The sequence below is a fragment of the Oncorhynchus tshawytscha genome, unplaced genomic scaffold, assembly GCF_018296145.1.
Source record: "Oncorhynchus tshawytscha isolate Ot180627B unplaced genomic scaffold, Otsh_v2.0 Un_contig_12287_pilon_pilon, whole genome shotgun sequence".
Lineage (NCBI taxonomy): Eukaryota > Metazoa > Chordata > Actinopteri > Salmoniformes > Salmonidae > Oncorhynchus > Oncorhynchus tshawytscha.
In genome coordinates, this window is record NW_024609651.1 from 174,293 (window position 1) to 180,999 (window position 6,707).

Genomic DNA, 6,707 nt, shown 5'->3' on the forward strand with positions numbered 1-6,707 from the left:
ACCATCATATCCACTGACTCATCGTTAAAGGTGTGATGTTAATGATTTGAGTTTTGATGAGCACATCACAATATGATGAGCCATGTTGTGACAGTGAAATACTAAAATGTTGAAAGGTGTTTTTCTAAGCAGAAGCTTGTTATACGTCCACACATGAGTGTTCTTTGATAAATCATTAAAAACACTCCCTATGTGTGGACATATAACAAAGCATGTTGTTTCTCATAGATGTTTGACATTTATGACTGTCTGTACATTGGTGTTGTTGTCTGTAAATCAGGCTGTGGCTAGGGACGGCTATAAAAGCCATGAGGACACGGCTCCCAGGCACTCTGAACCTGATCACACACACCTCCCACAAAGGTAAGCAGCTGCTCAGGCATCCTCATATTGATCATCAATGTATTGATCTATAGGTATAAGATAGACTGAGTGAACTTAATCCTGAGTCTAACTCAGATTTGTATGTTGTTCAACTCAAAAACACTCAAAACTCAAAAACATGCTTTATCAAATCAAATTGTATTTGATAGGAAAGGTGTAGACCTTACAGTGAAATGCTTAATTACAAGACCTTAACCAACAATGCAGTTTTGAGAATACATACAAATTAAAAATAATAATAAAAGTAACAAATAATTAAAGAGCAGCAGTAAAATAACAATAGCGAGGCTATATACAGGGTACCGGTAGTCAATGTGCAGGGGCACCGGTTAGTCAAGGTAATTGAGGTAATATGTACACGTAGGTAGAGTTATTAAAGTGACTATGCATAGATAATAACAGAGTAGCAGCAGCATAAAGGGGGGCAATGCAAATAGTCTGGGTAGGCATTTGATTAGATGTTCAGGAGTCAGGGGTAGAAGCTGTTTAGAAGCCTCTTAGACCCAGACTTGGCGCTCTGGTACCACTTGAACAGTCATGCGGTAGCAGAAAGAACAGTCTATGACTAGGGTGGCTGGAGTCTTTGACAATCTTTTTGCACCAGGGCCTTCCTCTGACACTGCCTGGTATCGAGGTCCTGGATGGCAGGAAGCTTGGCCCCAGTGATGTACTGGGCCGTACATGGTGCACTACCCTCTGTCCAGTGCCTTGTGGTTGCAGGCCGAGCTTGGCAGTTGCCATACCAGGCAGTGATGCAACCCGTCAGGATGCTCTCTGGTGCAGCTGTAGAACCTTTTGAGGATCTGAAGACCCATGCCAAATCTTTTCAGTCTCCTGAGGGGAATAGGTTTTGTTGTGCCCTCTTCACGACTGTCTTGGTGTGCTTGGACCATGTTAGTTTGTTGGTGATGTGGACACCAAGGTTCTTGAAGCTCTCGACCTGCTCCACTCCAGCCCCGTCGATGAGAATGGGGACGTGCTCTGTCCTCCTTTTCCTGTAGTCCACAATCATCTCCTTTGTCTTGGATATTTATTTTTTCATTTGTTAAGTAACTCAGTAACTCATTATTTCTGACACTCTTATTGACCTGTTAGATAAATAATTCAGTCAAGTCCAGGAAACCAATTGCTTTTGATAAACTGAACAAATAATACTGGGCACTGCAGCCTTTTCTCACCATTAGTGTGTTTACCAGACTGCCACTCTAATGCGTTTGTATTGAGATGATGTGGATGGCTCTAATCAATTCATAGAATGTCAAACTGACCAATTGGAACCCCATTCATAAGCATCCAATTAAATTGATACTATCCCAAGTAACCTAGTAGTCTGAGTCCCACTCTCTTTAGCTAACATGCTACTCCTTGCCACTTATTGTCATTGCCAAAGAGACTGGCCTTTACACAATCTCAACGTTCGCTGGATTTATGGTGGAGTTGCTCATTGGTTGTTGGAAATAACATTCATATTTTCCATGACAACATGTGGTGCCTTGGAAATAGAATTTATAACAAAGTCAAAAAACAACATTTAGCTGTTAGCTAGGCAAGTTGTTGTATTTTGACATTTTGTGGCTGGAATTGCAGTATGTATTTAGTGTGATAATTTAGACTTCAGCTAGCAACTTTGAACATACTGTTTTAGCCTGGACAAATAAAAAACGGTTGCTATACCAACGTGTTCTGTGGAGTTCCAATATTTGCATAATCATTGTGATTGGAGGATAGCTGTGAGGTTGATCGACTCAGGATCAAATCCTCTGAATCAGGATCAAATCCTCTCATTAATGATAGAAGGTTTGAATTTGAAGTTGAAAGAAAGGCCAGTCTCTTTGTACATGACATGGAGTACAAGGAGTGGATTAGCTAATGAGACTTGTACCCACAAAATCCATAAAATGTTACATTTTCCACAATGTATATGCTAATACATCCATCAATACATTATAATAAGTACACCCAATTAATTACAGTTTCATCTTAAACGTACAGAGAACTAGGCTATATCAAGTGCTGTTAACACTTTGTAAAAAAAAGTATTGCGATAAATAAATAAATACTATTTCAACTGGACTTTTATCAGCATTTACAGTTGGGCTGATTTAAAAATAAATGTTTATGGACTGCAAAGTGGATGTAATGACTACACCGTCATGTGAATATTTCAGAAACGTCACCCACATGTTTCATTACATTGGCTAGGTTATTGTTAGATTGCAAACAAACTTGCCGCTGCGAGACAGTTTGTCAGTGCTGCAACACAGGCATTTTGAAAAATCACTTTTGAACCAGCACACCTATATGGTGTGTAATGATTAATATATTATGAGGAAATTCGGGGATCCAGTAGGGTATTTCCAGTTTCCGTTATGTTCGCCTATGATTCACTGTGTTTTCAGACCTCCGTTTTGGTATTGGGGAGTAGCCTTCTGTTGTTCTAGGGAACAGTCAGCGCTGTCGTAGAAACAGACTTATTAGACAGAAACTGAAAATCGACTATTTTTTATATAAAATAATAAGTTGGTTTCCAGGAAACAAAACATACCTGACCTTGTGAAGATAAAATACCAATGTGTGTTAGTAAATATGAACTGTGAGGATTTCTTTGTTCATTTCAATTTAATCAAACACTGGCATTGACCCAAATCAAGCAAGATAAACTCATATTCATTGAAGCATGGTGGACTGGCACTGCTTCTGATGATAAACAGGGAAATGATAAGAAACCTTTTCTATTGTCATATCACTGATAGGGTTGACATTGATGATGAAATGAGGTTAGTAGCTGGGTTACGGGAAGGAGGGACCTTCTTATACAGGCAGAGCCTTTGAGTGGACGGTTAGGTGTTCACACAACTCTGATCAGAGCAGACATGCTTTCTGAACTCATTAGATTTTCTACCTTTGGAAAGGATATGACATTTTGAACAAAGATTGCTTGGATTGTAACAAATCACAAACAAACTGTGGACTAGACCTTTGCAGAATGAGAAACATCATGGACTTGACCTTTGGCTTCTTTTCATGCGAATCCAGCAGGATGACATCTGAAGCTGAGATGGCGGTTGAGGAGGGCTACATATCCCCCCGCCCACCAGGCCCACCCTCCCTTCCACCCAGTGTTCCATCCACTTGGGAGTCCAGGCAGGGAGTATGAGGAGGGGGAGCGACGTCTTCTCGACCAGCAAGGGCACGGTGAGCGAGAGGGGCCGTAACCGCAGCTGGCTACTCTCTAGCATCATCACTTTCAACGTCCTGATCCTAGGTATTGCTCTGGTCAGTGGCAGTGTCTTCAACAACGTTAAGATCAACGCCATCAACCTGCAGATCTTCCTCATCGTCCTCATCATCCTCACCACTGCCTGGATGCTGTACTACACCATCTACACATCCAGGAAGATCATGCCGTGCTTTACAAGGATAGCCATGCCGGGCCTGTGTGGCTCAGGGGTAGAGAAGACACTTTTCTGATCTTCTTGGTCTACAGCTGCTAAATTCCAGAGTTCCCAGTTGTTTGTTTTTATCCCTGGAAATCTGGGAAGTTTGTGGAATTTTGCAACCTTACCCTGTAGGATTCACTGTCTGGTAATACCACTGGACTGAATTAATAATCTCTCTTTGGATTGGGGAAGAGTTATATTCTAATAGGATATCATTTACTAAACCTAGACAAAGTTTTACATTCACCCATTGTTTTTAATGAGTGTGATTATTTCAAATTGGATTTCATTCTGTTTTTTTCTCTAGGTGGACTGGTGCTGTTTGGCTTATGCAGTCTGATTATGGACGTGTTTAAGATTGCTAACTACGTAGGCTACCTGCACTGTGACTCTGCTGTGAAGATAGCGTTCCCTGTCGTACAAGCTGTATTCATACTTGTCCAGGTAAGAACACAAGTTCTGACATCTCAAATGGAGCTTCCATTAGGTGATATAACATTAAGGAAACCACTGAGGGATTTGGCTGGTGGGAAAAATGCAAGTGTAGGTGATCATTGTATCTTTTTCAGACATACTTCCTCTGGCTCCACGCTAAAGACTGTGTACAGCTACAACGGAACATAACTCGGTGAGGGTAACTAACTGCTACTGTATAACTGAATTGATTTATTTATTGATGTTGTAAATTGATGTTTGATTGATGGTTGGACATTTAAACATTGCCCGTTGACCTTCATGTTTCCCAAGCAAAGTTTAAGTCTATTCTATTCTATTAAATTCAGTTCTGTTCTCTTCTATTCTATTCTTACAGAATTAAATAGTATTTAAAAAATAGTTAGTATTCTGTTCTGAACTCTTGTTTCCCTCTTGAAGCTGTGGGCTGATGTTGACTCTGTCTACCAATCTGATGTTGTGGATGGCAGCAGTCACAGAGGAGTCCATACACCAGACTGTTGTTCCACCAGAGGACGACAACAGCACACATTCCTATGACATCAGAGGTAGAGAACATTGTGTTGTTGAATCTTCTCTAGAAAATCTAAGTATGTAAACTGAAATGGGAATTCCTTGTTTAAATGAAGGATCATTAAAATAAAATACATTTTCAGTTTACTTTCTGAACTTACTGTATTTAAATAGAATTACCGTCGACTATGAAATACAACCAACCGACATAACAAAACATCACCTCAGAGTCAAACAATAATGTTTCATTTTATTTCAGCCCCTGGTGGATCCAGCAGCTGTAACTGCAGCCACTCTGCCTGTGCCGTCTTAGAAAAGGCCTATTACTACCTGTACCCATTCAACATTGAGTACAGCCTGTTTGCCTCGGCCATGGCCTACGTCATGTGGAAGAACGTGGGCCGCCTGGTAGACGAGCACAACCACCACTCGCTCCATTTCCGCCTGAAGGACATGCTGGTGGGGCCTGCGGTCGGGCTGGTCATGCTGGTGGCGGGCCTGGGAACCTTTGTCATCTACAAGGTGGACGTGGAGAAGGGGGACCCGAGGAAACGTGACACGGTGCTGATGATACACTACGTGATGAACACGGTGGCTGTGACGCTCATGTCCGTCTCGACCGTGGCTGGTTGCGCCATCTACCGGCTGGACCAGAGGGACCACGTGTCGGGGAAGAACCCCACACGGAGCCTGGATGTAGGCTTGCTGATCGGCGCCTCATTCGGACAGTTCACCATCTGTTATTTCACCATCGTGGCTGTGGTGGCAACGGGGGCCGAGGGCCACCTCAACGCTCTCAACCTGGCTGTCTCCTGCTCACTGTGATCCAGCTCTGCCTGCAGAACATCTTCATCATCGAGGGCCTCCATCGCGAGCCCTTTCACGAAGACATGCACCAGGCCTCTGTATTCACAAACCCATACGTCCTTCAAGCCCAAGCCCATAGAGACATACACAACCTCCCAGGGACATTCATGGAGACCAAGACGTCCCCGGCCCTCACAGTTCACAGTATGCATGTTGCTCCTTCTGCTCTTTCTAGCTCCCCCCTTCCTCAGCGCCATAGGCTGACCTGGAAGAGGAGGGCCCTGAAGGAGATCTGTGCATTTCTGCTGCTCTGCAACATCCTTGTGAGTAGCCTACTGAGTACCCACCACTGTCCTTTTCAAAATGGCTCTTTTAAAGGGCTTGTTAACCTAGGATGTTGTCCTTTCATCCAAAACCGTTTTTATTAAGTTTGGATGAAACGCCCTACCCACAGGGTACTCACTGGTTGAATCGACTTTGTTTCAATGATATTACATGGAATAGACGTTGAATTGATGTCTGTGCCCAGTGGGTATGTACAGTAGGTCGAAAATAAATAGAAACTACTGAACCATCCCTTTAAATTTTTCCTGTTTGCCTAACTTGCTCATGAGCCAAAGGGCTCCCTAAGATTTGTGCAGTACAATACATCATAGTAGAGTATGATCCTAACTAGTATGTTTAAGTTGAAAGATTGGACTGAACATCTTTACTCTGTTTCCGTTGACAGCTCTGGATCATGCCGGCGTTTGGCGCCCGCCCCCAGTTTGACAACCCGATTGGAGCAGAGTTTTACGAGTTCACCATGTGGGCGGCTGTTGTGAATATCGGACTCCCTTCGAATCTTTTACCGTATGCACTCAGTCGCCAGCCTCTTTGAGGTCTTCCTAACCTCCTAAACAGGCGAATTACAGAAACTATTCTGAAAATGTATAAAGATCTTTTTTTTTTTACAATCTGTTTTATTGTTCTTTGTTCTGTCCTGAACATGCACTGAAACATATATAAAGGATATAAAGAATACAATTTCATTTTTAATGAAATATGTCAATATCAGTGAGCTATTAAACTGTATCTAGTAAACTGTATAAATAGTTTTATATTAATTAT

At 42.3% G+C, this 6,707-nt stretch overlaps 1 pseudogene; it reads left to right on the forward strand.

Moving 5' to 3' along the window:
* The first annotated feature begins 3,449 nt into the window (after window positions 1-3,449).
* Window positions 3,450-6,477, forward strand: LOC121845385 (annotated as a pseudogene).
* The last annotated feature ends 230 nt before the right edge of the window (window positions 6,478-6,707 follow it).